The sequence below is a fragment of the Giraffa tippelskirchi genome, chromosome 4 (genome assembly GCF_054371585.1).
Source record: "Giraffa tippelskirchi isolate mGirTip1 chromosome 4, T2T-mGirTip1v1.2.pri, whole genome shotgun sequence".
Lineage (NCBI taxonomy): Eukaryota > Metazoa > Chordata > Mammalia > Artiodactyla > Giraffidae > Giraffa > Giraffa tippelskirchi.
The window spans coordinates 170,454,321-170,466,185 of record NC_137278.1 but is presented as its reverse complement, the minus strand read 5'-3'; the positions used below and the strand labels follow the sequence as shown (position 1 = coordinate 170,466,185).

General features: G+C 42.4%; 1 long non-coding RNA gene across 1 annotated transcript; it reads left to right on the top strand.

Annotated features, from left to right (window-relative positions):
* Positions 1-7,285: 7,285 nt before the first annotated feature.
* On the top strand, positions 7,286-9,092 carry LOC145503866 (uncharacterized). Its single transcript, XR_014051857.1, has 2 exons — positions 7,286-7,366; positions 8,699-9,092. It is a non-coding gene; the product is annotated as an uncharacterized LOC145503866 (long non-coding RNA).
* The last annotated feature ends 2,773 nt before the right edge of the window (positions 9,093-11,865 follow it).

The following is an 11,865-nucleotide window of genomic DNA, read 5'->3' as shown; positions in this document are numbered from 1 at the left end:
ATTAAGTGGTTGCCCCTGAACCCCTAACCTGAGACTTATGGCCTACCAGCCACTAGAGAGCATCAGGTGGTGAAAGCATTGCGCCACGGTTCCCCGGAGGGAAGTGTGCTCCGAGATCTGGGTCAGGTGATTCAGGAGAAAAGGTTTCCTTGCCTGAGATGGAACAAACTTTTAATTCTGAGTTTAAACTCACCGGAAGTGTTCTTCGGTAGCATTTCCCACTGTTCTATGGAAAGAAATGTCAGCCCGTCTACGGAAAGTTTGTGAGCTGAGCTCCTTGCCACCCAGGGACTCTGCAGACGAAATCTGACCTATCCTTCGGGTGTAAAAGTCCTGTATCAACTCAAAGCCTCCCTTTGAAAGGCTGAAGAGGCGGGAGCTTTCCCTGCTCTTCAAAAAGGTAAGTGGGTGGAGCAAGTGGGATTGGAGAAAATCGGTTCCAGAGGTTAAGGAGGTGGGCAGGATCCAAACCCCTTGTGACTGGAATTTCTTTCAGCATGAATGAATGATTCAGCTGGAGAGGGCGCAGGACAGAAGCTGAGAGATATGCTGTGCCTAAAGAGTCACAAAAGGCTTCTGCGATCTCGCTGTCGGGAGCCCCTGGTGGGGGAGGAAGTCATCCTGTAGCGGTGGGGTCCTTAGCTTTTTGGAACCACAGCCTCTTCTGGCTGCCTGGCAAAACTCGTGACCCTTTCTCTGAATAATAAATTGATGACATAACATACAGATTTTTAAAGACAATTAATTTTACAGAAATCCAGCTATCAAAATAGTAAAACATTTGTGATCCTGTAGCGTACACGTGTTTCTTTAGTAATATATTAGATATTTTGAGGTACCTGCAGGTCATAGCTACTGTGAATACACTCCTGTGTAATTGTTGTCTGCAGTCCTAATGGAAGAAAATGCTGCATCTTAGTTGGAGGTTTGTGAAAATACAGATGCACATGCCCACGGGATGTGGATGCATAATAAGAAAATAGTCTGAGCCAAAGGCTCATAAAAAGGTTAGTGTTTTAAATAAATTGATTGCCATAAGGTTAAATGGAAAGGTATTAAATAACACCCTTGTCTGCTTTAGGAGATCTTTTTTCCCCTCACTCTTTTAAAAACATTTTAACGCAGTAAAATGTGTTAAATATGTATTTTGTAATAGAGATACCTTTTTCTTTTCAGCATAGGAGGGAATGTATACTTATTTTTCCCTCTGTTAAACCACTGTTGAGGATAAGTGTACTGTTGGGTTCTCACAACTTGGATGTATTATAACCCAGGTCCAAGAGACCCCTCCCCTCATAAGGAAAAGATCTCTGGAAAGCTAGGTGCCCCTCCCCCCAACCCTCTGGAGCGTGGGTCCATGGAACGTGACCCATGGACTGGGTCAGAGGGAGCCTCTTTCAAGTATGAACCTCTACTAGGCAGTATGGCTTTTACTTGAGCCTCAATTTTTCATGAGCTGTACAGTGGGGATTGTAATCCAGGGATGGGATGCGGGGCTCATGTGCTGGTGCTCAGTAGCTCAATCGTGTCCAGCTCTTTGTGATCCCGTGGACTGTAGCCTGCTAGGCTCCTCTCTCCTTTTTCCCAGGCGAGCATACTGGTGTGGGTAGCCAGTCCCTTCTCCAGGGGATCTACCCTATGCAGGGACTGAACTGGCGTCTCCTGTGTCTCCTGCTTGTCAGGTGGATTCTTTACCCTTGGGGAAGCCCTGTGGTCAGAACAGAGGCTAAATGAATATGAGTTCTCTTGAGGCCCTGTAGTTGTGCACAACCTGTGTAGCTATATGCCATGGCTTTCAGTACCCAATATTTTAAAGGCAGGACCTCCTCTGCCCCCCTCAATTTTATTGAGGTATAATTGGCAAATAAAAATTGTATGTATTTAAGGAGTATAACATGATGGTTTGATATACTTATACATTGTGAAGTGATTAGCACAGTCAAATTAATTAACATGGTCAAATTAATTAACACATCTATCACCTCATGTAGTTATTTTTTTCCTGTGAGGTGAGAATACTTAAGGACTTCCCTGGTGACTCAGACGGTAAAGTGTCTGCCTACAATGCGGGAGACCTGGGTTCAATCCCTAGGTTGGGAAGATCCTCTGGAGAAGGAAATGGCAGCCCACTCCAGTACTCTTGCCTGGCAAATCCCATGGATGGAGGAGCCTGGTAAGATACAGTCTGTGGGGTAACAAAGAGTTGGACACGACTGAGCGACTTCACCTTAAAATACTTAGGATCTATTCTCTTTGCAAATTTCTGGATATAATAGAATGTCATTAACTATTAATAGAATGCACATTATCTCCCCAGAACTTATTCATCTTAGAACTGAAAGCTTGTACACTTTAACCAACCTCTCTCCATTTTTCTCCAACCCCCAGCCCCTGGTAATCATGGTTCTACTCTCTGGTTCTATGAGTTCAATTTTTAATATTTCACATATAAGTGATATCATACAGTATTTGTCTTTGTCTGACCAATTTCACTTAGCATAAGATCCTTCAGGTTCCTCCTTGGTGTTCCAAATGGCAGGTGATTCTTCTTTTTTACAGCTAAACAGTGTTCCATGATGTATATTGTACATACCATATCTTCTTTATCCATTCATCTATGGGGGGATACATAGGCTGTTTTCATATCTTGGCTATTTTGAATAATGCTGAAATGAACACAGAATGCATGTATCTCTTTGAGATACTGATTTAATTTCATTTGGATGTATACCTGGTAGTGCGATTGCTGGATCACATGGTAGTTCTACTTTTCGCTTTTTAAGGAACCCCCATAATGTTTTCCATAATGACTGTACCAACTTACATTTCCACCAACTGTTCACAAGACTTCCCTTTTCTCCACACCCTTGCCAATACTTAGCTGTTGTCATTTTGATAATAGCCATCTCAACAGGTGTGAGGTGATATCTCATTGTGATTTTGATTTGCATTTCTCTGATGATTAATGATGCTAAGCACCTTTTCATGTCCTTGTTGGCAATTGGTATATTGTTTTTGGAAAAATGTTTTTTGAGGTCCTTTACCTGTTTTTAAAATGGGTTATTTTTTGTTTGTTTTTGTTTTACTATTGAATTGTAAGCATTCCCTTAGTTGTGTCTGACTCGTTGCGACCCCATGGACTGTAGCCCACCAGACTCCTCTGTCCGTGGAATTATCCAGGCAAGAATACTGGAGTGAGTAACCATTCCTTTCTCCAGGGGATCTTCCAAACCCAGGGATAGAACCTGGGTCTCCTGCATTGCAGGCAGATTCTTTACCCTCTGAGACACCAAAGCTTATATTTTGTGTTATAAACTCCTAATTGGATATATAGTTTGCAAATATTTTCTCCCATCCTGCAGGTTGCCTTTTAATTTTGTTGATGGTTTCCTTTGGTGTGCAGAATTTTTCAGTTTGATGTAATCCCATTTATTTGTTTTTGCTTTCTGTTGCCTGTGCTTTTGGTGTTATTTCCCCACAAAATGACTGCCAAGACCAATGTCAAGGAGCTTTTCCTCTATGTTTTCTCCTAGGTGTTTTATGGTTTCATGTCTTATATTTGTCTTTAATCCACTTTGAGTTGATTTTTGTGAGTGGTCTAAGAGTTCAGTTTTATTCTTTTGCGTTGGGTGTCTGATTTTCCAAACACCATTTATTTATCCTTTCTCCATTGTGTATTCTTAGCATCTTTGTCATAGATTAGTTGATAGTGCAGGTTTATTTCTGGGCTCTCTATTCTATTCCATTGGTCTGTATGTCTGTTTTGATGCCAGTACTATATTGTTTTGATGACTATAGCTAGGTAATATAGTTTGCAGTCAGGACATGTGATGCCTCCCACTTTGTCCTTTCTCAATATTTGTTTGCCTATTTGGGTCTTTTGTAGTTTTTTTTATGAATTTGGGAATTGCTTTTTCTATTTCTGTGAAATATGCCATTGGGATTTTGATAAGGATGATTGCAAGACTCTTAGTTATCCTCAGGCTCTGGAGATGAGGTGTTTTGGTACCATATGACTCAACTGAATAATTCCTTGTTGAGAATCTATAAGGACATGTACATGCTCCAGACTGGGAGTTCAAAAGTAGGGGTAGGAAAGCACAAAGATTCTAGAGAATATTTTATTTACAATCTCCTGGAAACTTTACAATCTAAGCATGCAGTAACTATGATGTTCTTAGCATCTACTATGGAATAGACATACCAACTACCTCTCTGTGCCTCAGTTCCCCCTTGATAAAATAAGAATACTACCAGTGTCTACCATCTCATTGGAAAAGACCCTGATTCTTGGAAAGATTGAGGGCAGGAGGAGAAGGGAGTGACAGAAGGTGAGATGGTTGGATGGCATCATCGACTCAATGGGCATTAATTTGAGCAAACTCTGGGTAATAGTGAAGGACAGAGGAGCCTGGCGTGCTGCAAGCCACAGGGTTGCAAAGAGTCAGACATGACTTAGTGACTGAACAGCAACAACAAAACCTCCTAGGTCTCTTAGGAGGGGTCAATGAGTAATATTATAAAGTGTTTAGAATGGCACATGGTGCTGTATCTGTGCTCTCTAGGTAAGTACATAGACCCTCACCTGGGTAGAATTTTCACAAAGTTGGTTTATGACTTTCAGTTGTCAGGTGAGGAAACTGAGGAAATCGAGGCCTCAGATTGTTGACATTTGTCAAGGGAGAGGGACTGTGACCTCAGTCTGATCATTCAGGGGCATTGACAAAGATTCTCAGAACTGTAAGGATGCATGGAGTTGCCTAGTCCACTGATGCTAGACTGTGTTGTACCCTTCCACCCTCACCCACAGGGTTCTCTCAGCCCCATCACTAAGTTCCACCATGCTGGTCTCCCTTTTGTTCTTCAAATATGCTCAAATTATTTCCGCTGGAGAGTTCCTGGATGTGCTGATCTTTGCACTTGGTTCATTGCCCTTCAAGCTTAGCTCTCAGTTCAGACGTCTTGGTCCTATGGAGGCTTTGCCTGGTCACCATAACTTCACTAGCCTCTCTCCCATACTATGACATCACCCTTTTAATATCTTTCGAGTTCTCTGTAACTATTACATTTATTTTTTGTTTACTTGGCTCTTATCTGTTTCTCTCCCCTCCCCATCAGAATATAAGCCCCAATACATCAGGGACTTTGTTCATTACTATTTTTCTACCTTCAGTTGGGGCTTTGAACAATATAGATTCTCAAATATTTACTGAGTGAGTCCTGCACTCTTAAGGGGGTTGTTCAGCTTCAGCTCATCTGCACATATTGTCAGGGAGCTTGTTCCTTCTTGAGGTCACCTGTTCTGCTGTCTGTGGCTTTGACTGTTAGAAAGTTCCTTCTTTAACTGGATCAATTCTGCTCTTTTAGTACAGACCAAGTCTTTTCCTATCATCTCTGGAAGTCGGATGACTGACTGCCTACTGTTGACTGCAAATACTTGAACTTCCCTGGTGGCTCAGAAGGTAAACTGCAATGCAGGAGACCCAGGTTCAATCCCTGGGTTGGGAAGAACCCTTGGAGAAGAGAGTGACAAACACACTCCAATATTCTTGCCCATGGACAGAGAAGCCTTGTGGGCTACAGTCCGGGGGGTCGCAAAGAGTAGAACACGCCTGAGTGACCAACACTACACTACTTGTCCTAACCGGGAGTGTATTACAGAACAGAGAGTTAAACACTCAGTGTAACTTCAGCCCAAGAATGGGAAAGAAACTTGGATAAGATAATCCATATTTCTAGAAACTTCTTGTGCTGTTAATAGATTTCCTGTGGGGTTTGAAAATGTCCGGTAGTCAGAGTCTGAACACATCGGGGGTTTCATTGAATTAAACTTTCCTGTAGATCCTGTTTTTTTCCCTATAAATCTTGCCAGAACCTTTGAGATGCAGTGGGGCCTGTGGTTCTCTATGAGGGAGTCACAGTTTATGGATTTCCCGAACCTAATACACCAAATAGGAATATTTTCATCCAGTAGCCACAAACATAAACCAAAGACACCCAGAGTATGTTCCTGGGTTTATTTATTTAGTTTTTTAAAGATTTTCTAGCTAATATTTCATGATTCTGGAGAGGAATCTTCTAGAGACATAACACTTTTCTCCTACAAAATCCACAAGGATAGATCTGCCTTGCCCACATCTGATGACCAGGCATGCGACTGGAGTTTAAAATTTTTCCTCTCTTCTTATCCTCATGGGCAGCCATCTTTCTTCCATGTCCTCTGTCATCATTCCCCGCCCCCAACCAGGTTCTTAGTTTATGACCTCTTTCAAATAACATCTCAGGATTCTTGGGGAGATAAGAATCACCAGGTAATTGTTTGAGAGCTGTAAATGCCTTAAATTGGTTAGGATTCTAATTATCAAGAAATGACTTTATTGCCTCCTGGTGATAACTGGGCTGTAACCTTCCTCCCCTGGGGAGTGTGGGTCCCCACTCCCAGGGGTCACACAGCGGTCAGGGCCCTGGCAGCTGGGGAAGAAGAGAGAGGCTTTCTTCTTCCATCACCTCCTCCCGCAAATCTGGCAACACCTAGGGGCAGCCTGGGCTGGTGACTGCCACTGTAATGAGACCTTATTGGCAATTCCCTTCCCTCTGTCACCCCATCGGCTTCCTGGGAACCTTGGCAAGGCCCCTGCCACTCTTTACCACTTGGACTACTTTTCTACTCCATGTGGAATCCTAGAGCCTAGTCCCATTTATTTTTTCTATTGTGTATAAGTTTACTAGGGTGAGGGGATTGTGGGAAGAAGTGTATGCATAACTAGTCATACTACAGGATTTATTCATTCATCTGTCCATCCATTCTCAAATGTTTATTGAGGACATACTATATTCCAGACAGTGTTACTAGAAAGGAAAATAAACTCAATGAATAATGGGATGAGTGTAAACGCACATATATACCATTTATACATTCAGACCCTCTGCATTGGGTATACAGAGTCTTAGCCACTGGACCACCAGGGAAGTCCCAGCATATATAAAGAATAACATATATAGACTGTAGCCTACCAGGCTCCTCCGTCCGTGGGATTGTCCAGGCAAGAGTACTGGAGTGGGGTGCCATTGCCTTCTCCGACATATATATACACACACATGTATATACACATTGGAGAAGGAAATGGCAACCTGCTCCAGTCTTGCCTGGGAAATCCCATGGACAGAGGAGCCTGGTAGGCTACAGTTCATGGGGTCACAAAGAGTCAGACATGACTCAATGACTGAACAACACATATGTTATAAACATAAATGCTTAAAGCCTTGGCATCAGGCAAGTCTGAGTTAAAATTAGCCCTTTGCTGTGTGACACTGAGCAAGTTGCACCCCGCTCTGACTCTTATGATGCCTACGTCATTGGACTAGGGTGAGAATGAGAGTATTTGGCCCCTAGTAGGGCCCTCCATATGTAAGAGCCACTCTTATCATAATTAAGGTACACAGTGTTGTGAGAGTAAAGAGGCAGAATCATTATAAAAGGTAATTTATAACTTATCTTTGATATCCATCTATAAAGATATGCACGGAACAGCCACCAGCAGATTCAGAGCAATTATAGGATGATATTACTTCAAAAGAGATCAAGGGCAACGAGGGCAGCATTTGAGTTGGGCCTTGAAGCATGAGCAGAATTCCAATAGCTGGGGTGAGGGGAGTGCACTCCTAGCCAGGAAAATGCAGTGCAAAGGGCAGGAGATAGGAATGTCCCCGCTGTGCCCTAGAACCTCAGACAATTTAGTGTGGTTGGAACACAGGGCTCACGGAGGGCTGCAGGAGAAGAGGAATTTGATGAAGTCGGGGAGAAGGGACTTCTGGAAAACCTAATTTCAATGTTCTTTGCACTGACTTTAAACCTCCCTTTCTATAATTTCTGTTTTGGTCCTGATGCTGCCTTCTGGGGTACTTAGAGTGAGCCCTTCCTCTTCCTCCAGACAAGCCCTTCAAACATTGGATCTCCTGGAACCCCTTATCTGTGTCACAGACATCCCTGGTTCTTTCACACAACCCTCAGGAGACCTGGTTTCAAGAACTTGTGCTTTTGTGCCTTCCAGATCAATTTTGTTTTTGTTCTGTGCCCCTGTACCTCTGTTAAATGAATGGTTTCTGGATTAAAATTTCTTCATTATGAAAAATCTCCAGCATATACAAAACTAGAGAGGATAGCTTATGCCCATCAATAAGTCTCAGAAACTATGAACATTTTGCCAGTAGTTTAGAGCAAATCTCAAACATCAACTCTTTTAGTCCAAAAGGTTTTAGTATGCGTCACTAACAAAAAGGGACTTTAAAAAACCTGACCATATTACAGAGTTTTGATATCCTCTATTACTCATGTTCAGAGTTCCTTGATTATATTTGAGATTTTCTCATTTTAAAAAATTGGGATCCAAAAAATGTTTCCTATAGTATATTTGGGGCTTCCCAGATGACTCAGATGGTAAAGAATCCGCCTGCAGTGTAGGAGACCTGAGTTCCATCTCTGGGTCAGAAAGATTCCCTAGAGAAGGGAATGACAACCCACTCCAGTATTCTTGCCTGGAGAATCCCATGGACAGAGAAAACTGGTGGGCTACAGTCCCTGGGGTTGCAAGAGTCACACATGACTGAGCAAATAAACCACCACCACCTCTACCATCCCATATTCTGAATATGACTGACTGCTTCTTCCTGGTATTTAATTTATTGTTCTGTCTTCTAGAACATGATTGGAGTCAAGTTCAATACTTTTTTCAAGGAGAAGAACAACTCACAGATGGCATTGTGTGCTTTATATCAGGAGTCCCACAGTGGACGGTTGTTCCACTCTTAGTGAAGTGGAAGCTGATGGAGGTTTAGATGGTGTCAGACTGATCTTTCTACAGGCCATCTCTTCTGAACAGAGTCCAGTTTGTCTACCCTTCACTCTTAAAAAGAAGCATGGAGAAAGGACTGCATCACTCCTGCTGTTTTGGATTATAGAGAAGTATCACCTCCCTCATTCTGCACTTCATACTTCATGCAGCCAAAGGTTCCCTTAACTCATTCCGGGGCTGCAACACACTGCTAACTTCCACTAAGCTCACTTTGAATAAATCTTCTAAGTCTTTTTCTCATGGGCTATTGTTAAGCCACCTCTCTTTCTTCATAAACTTTCCTGTTTGGTTTTTTGGTCTATATTTATACAGATAAAACTTATAAATATCATACGTATGTAATCTTTATATTTTATATTATTCAAAGTGAAGTTTTCTTTTGTCTCAGCCAGCTCTTCAAGGTTCATTTCCATTTTGATTTTGTCATTATAGGAAGGCCGCTGGGAGAAGGGACAGCTGAGAGCCTTGATTTTAGCTCCATCACTTTATAGATGAAGAAAATGAAGTGCAGAGAAATTCCCTTTCTTGAATTAAGTGGCTCGCGATCACGCACTGTGGAGTAGGTTGTTACACTGGTGACCCCACCTTCTCTTCTCAGATTCTGGGCCTGCCTGCCTTCTCTGTGTTATTTTTTTTTCTGTGAATAGATCTCCATTGATTTTTGTCCCAGATCTCTCTGTCCACTTCCCCTTGTGCCCGAGTCTCCCCTCCTTGCCCCCAGAGGCTGCTTTCCAGCCCTCCATCCTCATCTTGTGATTCTCAGCAGTGGCTTGTTGGGTGACCCCCTGTCCCAACAGGGGAGCCCTCCAGCACCAGAAGAGGCAGAAAAACATTTTCTTTGATAGCAAGAGGTCAAACTGTAAAGCACAAAAGAAGTGAGAAAAAACATCCATTGTCCTGTTATTTGTTAACATTTAATTCATAAAATTATATACTTAGGGCACACAAATTCAAACACTACCAGGCAGCAGGAAAACAAACATTCCTCTCTCCATCATGTTACTCCACTCTTTAGAAATAATTGCTGTCAGGGTTTTTTTTTTTTGTATTTGTCTAGGAACGTTCTAGATGTATAGGGATGTGTGTGTGCACACCCACGTAACAAATATTGAGTGTCTACTATGTGCCAGGCCTGATTTTGTTCACCGTTTTGGGAATACAGCAGTGTACAAATCACATGAGATCCCTGACCTCATGCAACTTTCATTCTACTGTTGAGAGAGAGACAATAACTAAGTAAATGCATAATATGTCAGGTATTGATACGAAGTATAAAAATTAAGAAATGGGGTAAGGGGTGAGGAGTGACAAGGGGTGTATGTGTGTGCTGTCTTAGATACGCTGGCTTGAGGATGGCTGTCTGAGTACTATTTGAGTGGAGACCTGGTGGGAGTGAGGGAGTCAGCCAGAAAAATAGCTAGAAAAGGATTTTTCAGGCAGTGACCAGAAGTGCAAAAGCTCTAGGGCAAGAGTGTATTCAGCATGGTGGAGCAGTAACTGGTACGGGACCGGCAAGACTGGAGCAGGGACCAACGGGGAAAATGATGGGTGCCACAGAAAACCTCCCTGCGGCCACGAGAAGGACTTTAACTTGATTCCATGTGAGTCAGAGAAGAGCTTGAGGGTCTGAGTCATGATCTGCCTCACATTCTCCAGCATCTCGCTGGCTATGAAGTGAAGAATAGAGCCCAGGTGGGGCGAGGTGACCACAGGGAGACGCTGGGGAGATGACCAAGATGACCGAGGTTGGCATAGAGGAGGAAGAGTTGAATGCTGGGTTTGCTGCTTGATGAGAAAAGAGAGTCATCAGACAAATACACCTGAAACTAACACAGCATTGCAAGTCAATGACACACTCCAATAAAAACTAAATATATATACATATTTTTAAAAATATTTATTTGGTAGTGTCAGATCTTAGTTTCAGCATGTGGGATTGAGTTCCCCGACCAGGGATCAAACTCGGGCCCCCTGCATTGGGAATGTGATGTCTTAGCCATTGAATTACCAGAGAAGTCCCCTATACATATATTTTTAAATATGTATTTTATATACATACATATATATATATATATATATATATATATATGGAATTTCTTGACTGTCCAGTGGTTAGGACTCTGAACTTACACTGCCAGTTTCAGTTCTGGTCAGGTAACTAAGATTCTGCAAGCCATGTGGCTACCTCCCTCATATGTAGCTATATCTATTTATAAAGAGAAGATAGTTATCAAAAGCGCTGTAAGTATTTGTAAGGATCTGAGTGTGAACAATGAAAAGAAAGGCATTTCCCTGTGCTGAGGGGAAGAAGGCTGAGGAAGAGACAGGTTTGGGCTAGAGAGTGAATAGAGTTTGTTTTTAGACATGTTAAGTTTGACAGTCAAGTTAGACAGTCAAGTTAGACAGTCAAGTAGAGGTGTCAGGAGAAATTAAGGAAGAAGTTGAGATGAGATATTCATTTGGGTATTATGTTGTTGTTGTTCAGTTGCTGAGTCTTACTCTTTGTGACCCCATTGAGTGCAGCACACCAGACTTCCCTGTCCTTCACCATCTCCTGGAGTTTGCTCAAATGCACATCTATTGAGTTGGTGATGCCATCCAACCATGTCATCGTCTGTCGTCCCCTTATTCTCTTGCCTTCAATCATTCCCAGCATCAGGGTCTTTTCCAATGAGTCAACTCTTCACATTAGGTGGCCAAAGTATTGGAGCTTCATCTTCAGCATCAATCCTTCCAATGAATATTCAGGGTTGATTTCCTTTAGGATTGAATGGTTTGATCTCCTTGCTGTCCAAGGGACTCTCAAGAATCTTCTCCAACACCACAGTTTGAAAGCATCAATTTTTTGATGCTCAGCCTTCTTTATGGCCCAACTCTCACATCCGTGCATAACTAATGGAAAAACCATAGCTTTGACTGTACGGATCTTTGTCGGCAAAGTGATGTCTCTGCTTTTTAACGTGCTATCTAGGTTTGCTTTCTTCCAGGAGCAAGCATCTTGGGTGTTATGGTG